Source organism: Elephas maximus, chromosome 17 (assembly GCF_024166365.1).
Source record: "Elephas maximus indicus isolate mEleMax1 chromosome 17, mEleMax1 primary haplotype, whole genome shotgun sequence".
Lineage (NCBI taxonomy): Eukaryota > Metazoa > Chordata > Mammalia > Proboscidea > Elephantidae > Elephas > Elephas maximus.
The window spans coordinates 26,495,148-26,511,165 of NC_064835.1; the positions used below are offsets into that span (position 1 = coordinate 26,495,148).

Sequence of the window (16,018 nt, forward strand, 5' to 3'; positions counted from 1 at the left end):
AACAGTTATGAAAGAGAAGCTCTTCTCAAGGAAATGGCAGAGGCACAAGACGGTAAGCCCCACTATGCAAACACAATCCAAGCCCTGCTTACATCACACCTGCTAATATCTCATTGGCCAAATGGGTCACATTGCTGAGCTCAATAACACTGGGCAGAGAAACATACTGCATGAGACCACGGCAAGGGCATGGACACATAATACTACAGAGGAATGAATAATTGGGACCAAAAATGTAAACTACCACATTGAGGCATAGTATTCCTTTTTTCATACGTTTTTTCACATTCCAAATTTGCAACAATAAATATGAGTTCCATCAAGAATCAGAAAAAGAAAAGAGCATTTGTTAAAATAGATAAGCATGCACAGAAATATTTCCTTGATTGACAACTCTTGCTTCCCTGGTACTCTCAGCTATCAAGGACTCTGACCTCACCACAGCCTGAACCACAGGCAAAGGTGGTACATCCATAGGGTGAGGACAGATTAGGAGGCCAAAATGTCACTGTGTGTCTGCAGGGATGGGACCTATATTGATATACCCGAGATCAAGGATGCCTTACTCTCCTTCTTCTATCCCATACCTCTTCTGTGATTAGATCCTCTTGTTTTTACCACTGCAATGTTCTCTGTTCCATCCTCTTCTAAGAGAAACATTCTTAAATGCCCTTTATAGAAATTTAAAACAGGGGCACTAGGTATCTATATATTAAGTACAGAGTAAGACATATATTACTGAATATGCATATACAATCTCTGCAGGATTCATAAGAAATTGGCAACAACTGTTGCTTCTAGGGAGGGTAATTTAGAAATGGAATGACTAGATGGGAGGAAGCCATGTTTTCATTAAATAACCTGAGGTATACTGTTTATTTTTTTCAAAGTATAAAAGAATAGGACAAATATATTATTTTTTAAATAAAGTTAGAGATGAGCCCATTTTTATACTGTTTATTTTTTCAAAGTATACAAGAATAGGCCAAATATATTATTTTTTAAATAAAGTTAGAGATGAGCCCATTTTCGTTTAGGAGATGAAATAATTTGCTTAAAGGCATGAAAAATCTAAAGGAAGTGTTGATACCTAGATGAAGGAATTCCAGCAGGGAGAGAACTAGGATTTATTGAGTACCTCACACTTAATATTCTCAAAAGCCCCACGAGGTCTGGAGTATTTCCTCACTTTTAAAAATAGATTAGCATTCAGAAACATTAAGTAATTTGCCCAAAGTCACACAACTACAACCTACTGAGTCAAAATGCAAAACTTGAACTGGATACTATGGGATGGAAAATGAGACTGGTGAAGATCGAGCTTCTTGGATCACGTAGATACATGAGACTATGTTGGCATCTCCTGTCTGGAGGGGAGATGAGAGGGCAGAGGGGGCCAGAAGCTGGGCAAATGGACATAAGCAAAGAGAGTGGAGGGAAAGAATGTACCGTCTCTTTAGGGGGAGAGCAATTAGGAGAGAACAGCAAGGCGTGCATAAATTTTTGTACGAGAGACTGACATGATTTGTAAACTTTCACTCAAAGCACAATAAAAATTAATTAATGAAAAACTTACACCCTTCAAAAGACAGGATTACTACTTACGTTTTATGGCCTATTCACCTCAATTGCCTGACACCCAACAGAAATCAGTTCTATTTTACCATTCTATGATAACTAAAGCCAAATCTTCTCCCAACACTCTTAGTCTTGTGATTTGTGTCATACCAAAGGGCAAAACTAAACACTCGTCCAAACCTTCCATTTTCCCAATAGAAGATAACTTTCCAAAGGAATTGCTCTTCAGCATCTCCACAGCACTCAATACATCACTGATTTTCAAAAACACTTTACTACTAATAAATCATTTAGATCAAAGAGTTCCAATGTATTAAATAAAGCTGCACTTCTCTTTACACAATGCTGTGGAATTATAAACCAGTCCTGAGATGAATTCTTTCTTTCCCATATATACCTACATAAGAAGTACTATCTGCTGTTGTTGTTGTTATACTTGTGTGCTGTCTCGTCGATTCTGACTCATAAAAAAAAAAAAAAATAGGGACCGTATAATACAGGGTAGAACTGTTTCAAAGCTTCCTGTAGCACCTTAATATTCAATGCAGACTACCTCTTCTGCTTAGTGCTGCCCTGAAAAATAAGTAAACCAAACCAGTTGCCATCAATTCCAATTCATGGTGACTCCATGTGTATCAGAGTAGAGCAGCGCTACATAGGGCTTGAGATGACTGATTGTTAGAGAGTAGACTCGCAGGTCTTTCTCTTGAGGCACCTTTGGGTGGATTGGAACCTACAACCTTTCCATAAACAGTCCAGTGTGTTAAATGTCCGCACCACTCAGACACTCCAATAACTAACTAAAAAAACAAAAACCAAGCCCGTTGCCATCAACTCGATTACAACTCACAGTGACACTATGGGACAGAATAGAACTGCCCCATTGGGTTTCAAAGGAAGACCTGGTTGATTCAAACTGCCGATCTATTGGTTACCAGCTGAGTTCTTTACCACTATGATATGATACTAGCTAGAGCTCCCAAATTACTTACTGCTCCTTTAGAGATTCCAGACACTTACTTGATTACCCTGCAGCACAAATTTTTTCAATCATAGCTGAAACACTTAAACTAACCCTTAAGAAAAAACTCTAAATTCTGACTCTTTCAGTCTTGCACTGTATGTGACTTTCCACTCATCACCTTTAGAACACTTAAACCTGTAAAGGTACTGATACATTAGACTCGGTCCCTAGCATTCCTTCCATACACAGCCCCAGGAATCGCTATGCTTGTTGCTATATGGAGCCTAATATACTAAAAAAAAAAAAAGAAAAAATACTAGCCCCCCACAAACCCCAATCTTCACACATTTTCCTTGTCATTCAGCCAAGGCCAACTTAAGAATTTTCAACTCCTACATTCTTGGGGAAAAAAAAAATGTAATGGCCAAAAACTATTTTTTGAGAAGTTAAATGACATTATTGTAAATGGAATCACATTTTAAAGTGTTAGGGTATCACACTTTAAAATGCAATCTGCCGGGGTGGCACTGGAACAAGAAAACATGGCATAAAGGAAAACAAAGCAGATTGGAATTCAAGGGCCTGGAGTCCACTGCCACTTGTGGTGCCAAGTAGTTGTGGTCCTTGGGCAACATATGTAATATTTCTGAGTCTCGAATATGTGGTCTGTTAAATGAGAGGGCTAGATTAAATGATATGTTTTTTTTTTTTTTTTTATGGTCCATTCAAGATTAAACAATCTTTGATGTTAGAAACAACCTACATAGAATAAAAAATGCTTGGTATAATCAAGGTGGGGTGAGGGTTAGGGAAAATGGGTCTGCGTTAAACACTCATCCAAAAACGAGGGCTTAAAATTCTCTTTATGCTTAGGAGAGAAAACACTGGAGCTTGAATCCCTCGTTGAAACCACACACACTAGTAAACAAAGTATTAGATCTCCTTCTTCAAATACTGCTCCTTTCTCTAGAAAATATTTTTCTTCTCAAGGCTTTCCTCAGGGCAAGTTTGACATCCTTATTCCTCCAGCTATAGATTAATGGGTTTAACAGAGGCACCACAATGGTATAGAACAGGGAGGACACTTTTCCTTGGTCAAGAGGCAAAATGGAAGGTGGTTTGAGATACATGAAATCTCCAGAACCAAAGAGAAGAGAAACCACAATCATGTGGGAGCTGCAGGTATGAAAGACTTTGTAACTGCCCTCAGTGGAGCTAATATGGAGAATGCTAGAGAGTAATAGACCATAAGGGATGAAGATGGTGACAATACGCATTCAAATGTCAATGGCTACAAGAATAAATACCACTAGCTCATTCACATAGGTGCTGTGGCAGGAAACCTCAAGGAGAGGAAAGATGTCACACAGGAAATGATTGACAAGGTTGTCAGCACAGAAAGTCAGACTCATTATGCTTCCCATATGAGCCATGGCACTGAAAAAAACCCAACACATAGACACCTAACAAAAGCAGAAAACAGAATTGTGGAGACATGGTGACTGTGTACGCCAGTGGTTTACAGATGGCAACATAGCGATCATATGCCATTGTTGACAGAAAAAGGACTCAGAGATAACAAAGAAGCACAAGAAAAAGAGCTGAATCATACACCCTTTGTGCAAGATGATGTTCTTCTTTGAGACAAAACTCTTCAGCATTTGGGGGGTGATGGTAGTGGAGTAACAGAAATCTATTAAAGAGAGGTTAAAGGGAAAAAAGTACACGGATGTGTGCAGGTGAGAGTTCAGCCCAATCAGAGTAATCAAGCCCAGGTACCCCACCACAGTGATCACCTAGGAGCAGAGAAACAGGAAGAAGAGATGGATCTGGAGTCCCGGCTGGCCGGTAAGCCTGCGAGGATAAAATCCGTCACGGAAGAGTCTGGTTGCCATCCTCCTCTCAGGTACTCTCTGTGGATAACGGAAAGGAACAACTTAAAGGGAAAGAAATATCATCGCTACCCTCCCACTATCTGTACGACATCCCCTGGCCTTCTTGGGAATGAAATTCACAAAAGAGAGACTAAAATTACGGTACAAAAGGCTTTACTGTTTGCTGAGGATCTGTCTTCACAGCACAAAGTGACTTCAACTGTCCAGAGTATATATGAGGCTAAACTTTGTCTCCAGGGTGAGAGCTGCAGCTGTGGAGAAAGATAGCAAAAACAAGGTAAATGTCCTTTAGATCTTTAAGTCAGTACCTTTCTATGTCCCGCCCTCTTGTGCTCTACATCAGTTGCTGAAACCTGGGCCTCTTTTCTGAAGAGAGTCCTGACAGGCAGAAGTCACTGCAATTCTCATCAGAGCTTCCACCTCCAGATCAGACTCTGGATCAGAGCAAGAAGATGACTAGTTGGTAATTTGGAGAAAAGTTGAGGGCAGTTAATCATTAGGGATTCGTTGTTACCATCAAATTTACACTCCTTTAGAATATTAAAAACAAAACTCATTGCCATTGAGTTGATTCCTACTCCTAGCCACCCTATACTACAGAGTAGAACTCCCCCATTGGGTTTCCAAAGAGTGGCTGATGATTTTGACCTGAATGCTCTTAACTGCTATGCTACAGGGCTCAATAACAATACAGAGGAGAAGAATCAGAGAAGTCCCCTTTCTTGTCAGATCGAGGAATAGTGCAATTAATTCCTGGTGTGGATTTAACTATGGACAAATTATTGAATGTGCTCTTTTGTTTTCACCAAAGCTCTTGGCTTCAGTGGTTGTACGTTTAATAATAACCTTTTAAAGCTAACACTTATTTAGCAATTACTATGAGAGGCTGTGCACTAAATTCTATGTGACAATATTATTAATCCCATTTCACTGAGATTACATAACTAGCCCAAAGTCACAAAACTACTGGGTTGCAGCCAGAAGGTAAACTCAGGCTTTCTGACTCCCACAGTGTGCGCTGTTACCTGATAAATTAGGTCAGGCAGGCACCTGTCTTTCTTTAGTTCAGAGACACAGGGTTATATTCTACTCTTAACCACAATTGTTCTGGGAAGTAAAATGGCTCTAGAGAACAGATGGCAGCTTTGAGGTCAGAACACTCTTCTCCCAGTTCTGATCAAAGATAAGAACCTGTAATGTATCTTGTAGCTCTGCGCTGAAGAACATGATTTCTAATTGCTTATTTAACCAAAGAGTCCTCTCTAGTTTCCAGGGAAAACAGAGCATCTTTCCCTAACCAGTGGATGATAGGTGATTTAAGTTTTGTTTTGAATTACAAATTCTGATAAACTGATTATTAACACAGAGGCTCCCTAAGGATCATTACCTCAGAGATTACCTTCCCTAAGGAAGAAGAAATGTTTGTTTTAATTTAAGGAAGAAGAAATGTTTGCTTACACCCTAGATATTTTTTTCATTTGGCTTTTATAGACTTAATACTTTCATTCAAGTAACATCTATTCAGCACTATTAAGAAAAAAAATCATTGCAAAAAACATAATTATCACTAGCATTTGTTGAGTGCACAATACTGTACCAGACACAACACCCTTAAACTGACCCCTGGCACCAAGATCCAAAAGAACTATACAAATGTAATCTTGTTTATTCCTCACAATGTTAGTACCCATCACAAAGGTAAGGGATTCAGAGGTACAAAATGTTTCAGAGCCCACACTTGTGCCTATGCCTGTCTGACTTCAAGTCTCTTATTCTTAACCACTAGACTAAACTACCTCTTGATGAGAGCTACTGAAACCCATAAGGCAGGGTCCTTGCCTTCTTGGATCTGAAATTCTCTAGGGAAATAGAAATAGATGCATCGACTTGTATAAAAAGAAGCGTTTAGAACCAGAAATGGTAAATCCAAAGGGCTATTGCAATTTAGAAGAGCACGTTTAATAATTTATTCATACTTACATTCATTCCAGGAATTAATTGCACTACTACTAGTTGACTCCTCCTTTCTAGGAGACTTCTCAGATTCCTCCCCCTATAATCTCATGGAATGTAAGTGTGATGGTAACAAAGAATCCCCATAGAGCAAGAGCTCTCAACCTCTGCCAAGACTGGCCTTTCCAGGAATTACTAAATTGTCAAAATCTCCCTTGACAACCCCTGCTCCCATCCACATTTCCTAAGCACTTCTCTCAACTGATTTGCAAGCTACTCCAGGCTCACAAGTTGAATCCCAGTACATCAGATCCCAACGAAGTTTAACACACAAGTTTATTGTTCTTCGTTTGCTTTGTCTTTTCCTGTCTTCTATTTATCACCTTCAAGTTCTGCCTTGAAAAAAATTATCTACCCTATGTCTCAATCTCTCACCTACTTGCTTATTTTCTCTGACACTAAACCAACAAACTCATAACATTTCAGACCTTAAAAAAAACAGGAAACAATCTAATCCAGTGTTTCCCCAAACTTGACTAGTCATAACTATTACCTCGCGTGCTTGTTAAAAAGAAATTCTGGGTTGCACCCTGACTTTCTGAATTAGAATTTCTAGGGGTACAGCTATCGTAGCCGTATTTTTTTTCTTTTCATTCTCAAGGGAGCCCAAAGCCAGAAAATTACAGAAAAAGAGAGTAAGGTGCAAGGAAGTAAAATGACTTGCCCAAAGCCACAGATCTAGTTTCAGGGTCTAGGTTACCAGTATCTCCTAGTGCTCTCTTTATGAGCTTATATGGCCTTCAGATTGGCTGGAATACCAGGCAAAGTAATAAAAAAAATAACTCATCAGACTTCTGATTGCAGGTTAGTGGAGTAAATGTTATATTACTTGCCCTCTACCCATAAACAACAATTACATTGGGAAAAATACATATAAAACAGCTATTTTCAAGCTTTGGAAAGCAGATACCACAAGACTTCATTCCTTGAGCCAAGGCAAGAACCTTAGGTGACTACCACATTCACCCACCTTTCTCCCTGGGGCAACTTCCAAACCAGGCACAGTGAAGCAGAGCCAAAAAAGAAAAAAAGAATGGTTGCAGGCTCTATGGCTGAATTAAAGAAATATCAGAGTTCAGGGATACTAAGACACCTGGAATTTGTGAGACAAGGTATTGAGGGGAAAAAGCCACAGAAAAGGACTTTCAGACATCTGCATAAGGTACTCCCTTGGATTTTTCATTAAATCCTAAAGTTTGTATGTCCAGGGCAAGACTTCACAAGGCCTAGCAGAGAACACCTAATGGGGGCTAATAACTGAAAGAGACAAAAGACATTGCTTAGTGCTAGGGAGATGATGGGATTCTGACTCAGAAAAAGTTAAGAGACTTTGAGGAACAAGCCGGGTAAAAACATGAGACCCAGAAAAGCCATAACCTAGAAGTATGAACTAAGCCCTTGAAGCAAGGGCAAAACCAAAAAGACCCATCATAACAAAGACTAAACCCAAGGCTCAACAGGATCAAGCTGAGGTGCTAGTAAATTAACTGCATCTCAGAACAAAATTCAACACTCCAAAACAGGATAATATAATCCACAGTCTCTACAACATATCTGTGATGTTCAGCATAAAAAATATATATATATTAGAAATGTGATGAAGGAAGGAAATGTCACCAATAATCAAGAAGAAAAAAAAAAAGAGGCAGTAGAAGCAGATGTGTATATGACATAGATGTTGGAATTAGTCAAAAAGGCTTTAAAGTAACTATTGTAAATATATTTTAATTTGGATAAAAATAGACTAAATTGGCTAGAAGATGGTGAAGTCCAAGAGAAACAAAAGAATGAAATAGGAATTCTCAAACAAATAAATATAACATTGGAAATAAAGAATTCATTAGATTGGCTTAACAGCAGACTAGGCACATCAAATAAATACTGTGCCATCAAGGCTCCCTGAAATAAAGGATAAGTCAATAAAAATTATCCAAACCAAAATAGAAAAGAAATAATAATAAGAGAACATAGGAACCAAAACATTTAGGACAATACTAAATGACCCAAATATGTGTAATCAGAGTTCCAAAAGACAACTCAAATGAGAATTGGGCAAAAAAATATTTGAAAAGATAATAGATAAAAAGTTTCCGAGTTTTATGAAAGTGAGGAAACAAGAAGTCTGGAAACCACAGCAACATGATGATAAAACAGTCCACACCTAGGTATATCAGTCAAGCTGCTGAAAATCAAAGACAAAGAAAAAACAAAGCTTAAAGCACGAAGAAATAAAAGCCACATTGCTTTTAAAGGAGCTAATATAAGAATGGCAACAGACTTGTTATCAGAAACAATGATACTCAAGTGACATCTTTAAAATACTGAAAAAAATTACCCACCTACTATTCTATATTGAGGAAACCCTGGTGGATAGAAGGTTGGCAGTTCGAATCCACCAGGTGCTCCTAGGGTTGCCATGAGTTTGAATCAACTGGACGGCAATGTGTTTAGACTTTTTTTCTTTTTATTCTATATTAAAGAGCATTGATGGAGCAATGGTTAAGCACTCGACTGCTAACTGAAAAGTTGATAGTTCAAACCCACCCAGCAGCTCCATGGGAGAAAAGACCTGCCATTGTGCTACCATAAAGATTATACCTTAGGAAACCTTCTAGGGGAGATTTACTCTGTCACATATGGTCACTCTGTGTTGGAATCAACTCGACAGCCCACAACAACAGTATTCTATTTCAGGCAACAAATATTTTTCAAAAAACTGAAATAAGGAGATTTTCATACAAATAAAAAGTGAAAATAATTGTAACCAACAAACCTGCACTGGAAAAATAGGACAAGGGAGGGAGAGGAGTGATCTCAGATGAATTTCAGATCTGTAAGTAGAAATGCAGAGAAATATACTTTGACTATTCAAAGCAAAAGAAAAACAATACCTACTTTCAACAACTTAAAGGGCGAAACGACCTGTGGACCTCGCCAGAGAGAATGCACAACAATAAAATCCACTACATCTGTGGAAAGAGACACTGGGGAAGCTCAATATCATAGCCAGAACAAGCACGGGCCTACTGCAGAGCAGATCATCAATCAGTCATATGCAAGTTCTAGTTGAAACTGAAGAAAATTCAAATAAGTACACAAGAGCCAAAGTACAACCTTGAGTATATCCCACCTGTATTTAGAGATCAACTCAAGAATAGATTTGATGTCTTGAATATTAATGACCAAAGACCAGAGAGATTGTGGGATGACATCAAAGACATCATACATGAAGAAAGCAAAAGGTTGTTAAAAAGCGAGGAAAGAAAGAAAAGACCAAAATGAATATCAGAAGAGACTCTGAACCTTGCTCTTGAAAGTACGGCAGCTACAGCAAATGGAAAAAAATGATGAAGTCAAACAGCTAAACAGAAGATTTCAAAGGGTGGCTGGGGAAGACAAAGTAAAGTATTATACTGACATGTGCAAAGACCTGGAGATAGAAATCCAAAAGGGAAGAACACCTCAGCATTTCTCAAGCTGAAAGAATTGAAGGGAAAATTCAAGCCTCGAGCTGCAATGTTGAAGGATTCCACGGCAAAATATTAACGACACAGGAATCATCCAAAGCAGATGGAAGGAATACACAGAGTCAATGTACCAAAAAGAATTGGTCTATGTTCAACCATTTCGGGAGACAGCATATGATCGGTACTGAAGGAGAAAGTTCAAGCTTCACTGGAGGCATTGGAAAAAACAAGCCTTCAGGAATTGATGGAATACCGACTGAGGTGTTTCAAAAAAGGATGCAGCGATGAAGGTGCTCTCTAGTCTATGCCAAGAAATGTGTAAGACATATACCTGGCCAACTGACTGTGAGAGACCCATGTTTATGCCTATTCCAAAGAAAGCTGATTCAAACAAATGCAGAAATTATCAAACAATTGTTAAATTCAGTCTACCTAATGGTGCAGTGGTTAAGTGCTCTGATGCTAATCAGTAGGTCAGCGGTTAGTACACACCAGCCACTATGCAGGAGAAAAATGTAGTTGTCAGCTTCAGTAAAGATTTAAAAACCCAACCCAGTGCTGTCGACTCGATTCCAACTCATAGCATCCCTATAGGACAGAGTAGAACTGCCACATAGAGTTCCAAGGAGCGCTTGGGGGATTCGAACTGCCAACCCTTTGTTTAGCAGCCATAGCACTTAACCACTCTACCACCATGGTTTCCCAGTAAAGATTGCAGCCTTGGAAACCCAATAGAGCAGTTCTACTCTGTTCTACAGGGTCACTATGAGTTGGAATCAACTTGACAGCACACAACAACAACCTAAATTAATCTGTGTATTCAACCAGATCATGAGCAAAATGTCAGCCTACTTGTTGGTCAAAATTGACAAAATGATTCTAAAATTCATATGAAAATACAAAGGACCTAGGATAACTAAAATAACTTTGAAATTACAGATGAAAATTAGAGGACTTACTCTATTCGATTTCAAAAGAATAATATAAAGTTACAGAAATTAAAACACTGTACTAATGGAATGTGATAGACACTTAGATTAACGTAGCAAAGTGTTCAGATATAGACCCATATATACAGGTTAAATTGATTTTTTTTTTTTTACAAAAGCTTCTGGAAGAAAACAGCTGAGTATCTTCAAGACCTTAGAGTAGGAAGGATTCTTAAGCGTTAAAGTCATTAAGGAGGCAGGGCCAAGATGGCTTACTAGGTAGAAGCTACCTCGGATCCCTCTTGCAACAAAGACTCAGAAAAACAAGTGGATCAATCACATACATGACAATCTACGAACCCTGACCATCAAACACAGATCTAAAGAGTTGACCTGAGTGACAGGGGAGTGAAAAGCTGCGCCCTGAAGCAGCGACTGCCTCTGGAACCGGAGTCCCACACCACAGACTTGAGCCCTCGCGGTTCCCTGGTGCCGAAAGGTGGGGTTGATTGCGGCTTGCTGAGGTGGAGCAGGTAGGGGACACAACCCTAACCCCTAGCCTCCTGGGATAACCTCAGTAGAGACTCAGCCAGCACAAGAACGCTGCACACTGACGGGACTAATGACAGAACGAGCAACAAAGGGGAAGGAGTGCTGTTTTTGGAGCCTGGAGCCAGCGTCCCAGTCAGAAAACGTTGGCTCCAGGTTTTGGACTGGGCACAGGGGAGCTGAGCATGGCTTCCTGAGAGGGCTCAAACACGGGATGCAGCCCTAGCCCCCTGAAGTGACCTCGGGGGAAGCCCAGCCAGCATGTGCAGGCAGCGCAATGACCCGGCTGACAGGACGAGAACTCACCAGGAGGCAGTGACTGGTTTTGGAGCCTGGAGTTCGGCGTCCCAGTCGGGGAACGATGGCGCTGCGCTTTGGACTGGGAGTGGAGGAGCTGACAATGAATCTGAGACAGCACAAGCACAGGACGCGGGCCTGTCCCTCAGGGCAATCTGAACCCAGCCACTGCACACAGGCTACACGCCCCTCGCACCCTTGGGAATCTGAGATAAATCAGTCATCACCAAGCAAGATAAGTAACTTTGTCTATTGCTGGGTGCTACTCTCTCCTATCTATCTGATCCCTCTCCTCCCTGACCCAGGTGGCTTCATTAACATTGTAATTTCCTGGGCCAGGGAGTAAAGTGCTCTGTGGCTTTTTTTGTTGTTCTTGTTTTTGTTTTTCTTTTCCTAACCCATTCTCCTGGCCTAAGAGAAGCAGCTACTAAAAACCCAGGGATGAAAAATCGTTCCCTGACTTCCCTAAACTGGAATAAAAATAAAGAACCAGCTCCAGCCAAGCATATGAGATCCACAGTCTTGGGCTTTCATCCCTACAGGGAACAAGGTGGCTATTATAATGCAAAGGCAATTCTGATAGAGATCTGACTGTAATTGTTTTAGCGGAGCACTGGAAAGACAAGTTTTCCAGGTCTGATATCTCTACATATTAAACAGACCCCTCACTGATCCACAACAGGGAACTGAGGGCTGAAGCTCCACCCAAACCACCTGGCCACCTGCTAAAGGGGTCTGAGGATACTGACACCTACCAATCTTTAGAGGTACATGCATTGGGTGCCTAAGGTACAGCTGCAGAGCCCATGCACCAAAGTGCTTTGGGAATAGAGACACACCTACCTCACTGGCACATGGACGAAAGCTCTCAGCATCCTGCCCCTCCCTGGAGTGTGACCCCCTTCTGCTACTAGAATCTGGTGCACACAACTATCACCACTACTCCTCTAAGTTAATAGGTGACAGTCTACACCACACACTTGGTGATCCAAAGTCAGAACACCTAAGCTGATTCTATTGAAGAATAGTGAATGGACTCTCAGGCTTATATATCTGGTAACAGCCCAAACCAGCTGGTAATAGGGCATAAGTGATTCAAAGGCTGCAACAATCAAAACAGTGCAATCTAGTAGCCCGTCTACATACATTGAAAGAAAACAAAACAAGACAAGACTCAGTGAGCAAATATAAAATAAATCATTACAATATCTTATAGATGGCTCAGACACAGCAGTCAATATCAAACCACATAAAGAAGCAGAACATGATTGTTTCTACAACTCCCCAAATTAAAGAATCAAAATCTTTCCCAAATGAAGAGACAATCCTGGAATTGCCAGATGCAGAATATAAAAAACTAATATATAGAATGCTTTAAGACGTCAGGGATGACCTCAGAAATGAAATAAGGCAATCTACAGAAAAAGCCAAGGAACACACTGATAAAGCAGTTGAAGAACTCAAAAAGATTATTCAAGAACATAGTGGAAAAATTAAAAGCTGCAAGTATCCAGAGAGAGACAGAATTCAGAAATCCAAAAGAATGACAGTAAAATTAAAGAATTAGACAACTCCATAAGAAGTCAGAGGAGCACAATCGAGCAACTGGAATGCAGAGTGGGGGAGAAGGAGGATAAGGCAATTGACACCAATATAGTTGAAGAAAAATCAGATAAAAGAATTTTTAAAAAATGAAGAAACCCTAAGAATCATGTGGGACTCTATCAAGAATAACTTGCGTATGATTGGAGTTCCAGAACAGGAAGGGATAACAGAATATACAGAGAGAATACTTGAAGATCTGGTAGCAGAAAACTTCCCTGGCATCATGAAAGACGAAGGATATCTACCCAAGACGCTCATCGAACCCCATATAAGATTGATCCAAAAACAAAATCACCAAGGCATATTATCATCAAACTTGCCAAAACCAAAGATAAAGAGAAAATTTTAAAAGAAGCCAGGGATAAAAAAAAACTCTCCTACAAAGGAGAATCAATAAGTTCAGACTACCCAGCAGAAACCATGCAGTCAAGAAAGCAATGGGATGACATATAGAGAGCATTGAAGGAGAAAAACCGCCAGCCAAGAATCATATATCCAGCAAAACGCTCTCTCAAATATGAAGGTAAAATTAAAACATTTGCAGATAAACACAAGCTTAGAGAATTTGCAAAAACCAAACCAAAGCTACGAGAATTACTAAAGGAAATTGTTCGGTCAGAAAATCAATAATATCAGATACCAGCAAAATACAAGGTCACAGAACAGAACATCCTGATATCAACTCAAATAGGGAAATCACAAAAACAAATTAAGATTAATTTTAAAAAGAAAAGAAAATGCTCAAAACAGGGAATCTTTGAAGTCATTATGTAAAAGATCACAATAATTACGAAGAGGGACTAAATACAGGAGGCAGTGATCTTCCATACAGAGAGGAAAACAAGGCGATATAGGACGATACAAGTTAGGTTTTTACTTAGAAAAATAGGGGTAAATATTAAGGTAACCACAAAGAGGTCTGACAATTCCATACTTCAAAACAAAAACCAAGAAAAACATAACAACTCAGCAAACATAAATTCAACTACTATGAAAATGAGGAACACACAATTTACAAAGTAAAACATCTCAGCACAAAAAAGTAAGTGGAAAAATGAAATTGTCAACAACACACACAAAAAGGCATTAAAATGACAGCACTAAACTCATACTTAGCTATAATTACGCTGAATGTAAATGGACTAACTGCACCAATAAAGAGACAGAGAGACTCAGACTGGATAAAGAAACATGATCCATCTATATGCTGCCTACAAGAGACACACCTTAGACTTAGAGACACAAACTGAAACTCAAAGGATGGAAAAAAATATATCAAGCAAACAACAATCAAAAAAGAACAGGAGTGGCAATATTAATTTCTGCCAAAATAGACTTTAAAGTTAAATCCATCAGAAAGGATAAAGAAAGACACTACATAATGATTAAAGAGACAATTGACCAGGAGGATATAACCATATTAAATATTTATGCACCCAATGACAGTGCTGCAAGATACATATACTTTAACAGAACTGAAAAGTGAGATAGACATCTCCACAATTCTAGTAGGAGACTTCAACACACCACTTTCAGAGAAGGATAGGAATTCCAGTAAGAAGCTCAATAGAGACACGGAAGACCTAACTGCTACAATCAACCAACTTGACCTCATAGGCTTATACAGAACACTCCGCCCAACAGCTGCAAAGTATACTTTTTTTCTAGTGCACATGGAACTTTCTCGAGAATAGATCACATATTAGGTCATAAAACAAACCTTTGCAGAATCCAAAACATCAAATTTGACAAAGCATCTTCTCAGACCACAAGACCTTAAAAGTAGAAATCAATAACAGAAAAATCAGGGAAAAGAAATCAAATACTTGGAAACTGAACAATACCCTGCTCATAAAAGACTGGGTTATAGAAGACATTAAGGAGGGAATAAAGAAATTCATAGAATACACCGAGAATGAAAACACTTCCTATCAAAACCTCTGGGACACAGCAAAAGCATTGCTCTGAGGTCAATTTATATCGATAAATGCACACATACATAAAGAATAAACAGCCAACATCAGAGAACTGTCCCTACAACTTGAACAAATAGAATGTGGGCAACAAAAGAATCCATCAGGCACCAGAAGAAAACAAACAGTAAAAATTAACACTGAATTAAGTGAATTAGAGAACAGAAAAACAATTGAAAGAATTAACAAAGCCAAAAGCTGGATTTTAAAAAATTGATCAACCATTGGCCACACTGACTAAAGAAATACAGGAAAGGAAACAAACAACCCAAATAAGAAATGAGATGGGCCATATCACAATAGACCCTAATGAAATTAAAAGAATCATATCAGGTTATTATGAAAAATTGTACTCTAACAAATTTGCAAACCTAGAAGAAATGGATGAATTCCTAGAAAAACACTACCTACCTAAACTAACACAATCAGAAGTAGAACAACTAAATAGACCCATAACAAAAAAAGACATTTAAAAGGTAATCAAAAAACACCCAACAAAAAAAGCCCTGGCCCGGATGGCTTCACTGCGAGTTCTACCAAACTTTCAGAGAAGAGTTAACACCACTACTACTAAAGGTATTTCAGAGCATAGAAAATGATGGAATACTACCTAACTCATTCTATGAAGCCACCATCTCCCTGATACCAAAACCAGGTAAAGACACCACAAAAAAAGAAAATAACAGACCTATGTCCCTCATGAACACAGATGCAAAAATCCTCAACAAAATTCTAGCCAATAGAATTC

General features: G+C 39.1%; 1 pseudogene; it reads right to left on the reverse strand.

The window, feature by feature from the left end:
* Positions 1-3,489: 3,489 nt before the first annotated feature.
* On the reverse strand, positions 3,490-12,567 carry LOC126061150 (olfactory receptor 8B12-like; annotated as a pseudogene).
* Positions 12,568-16,018: the final 3,451 nt, after the last annotated feature.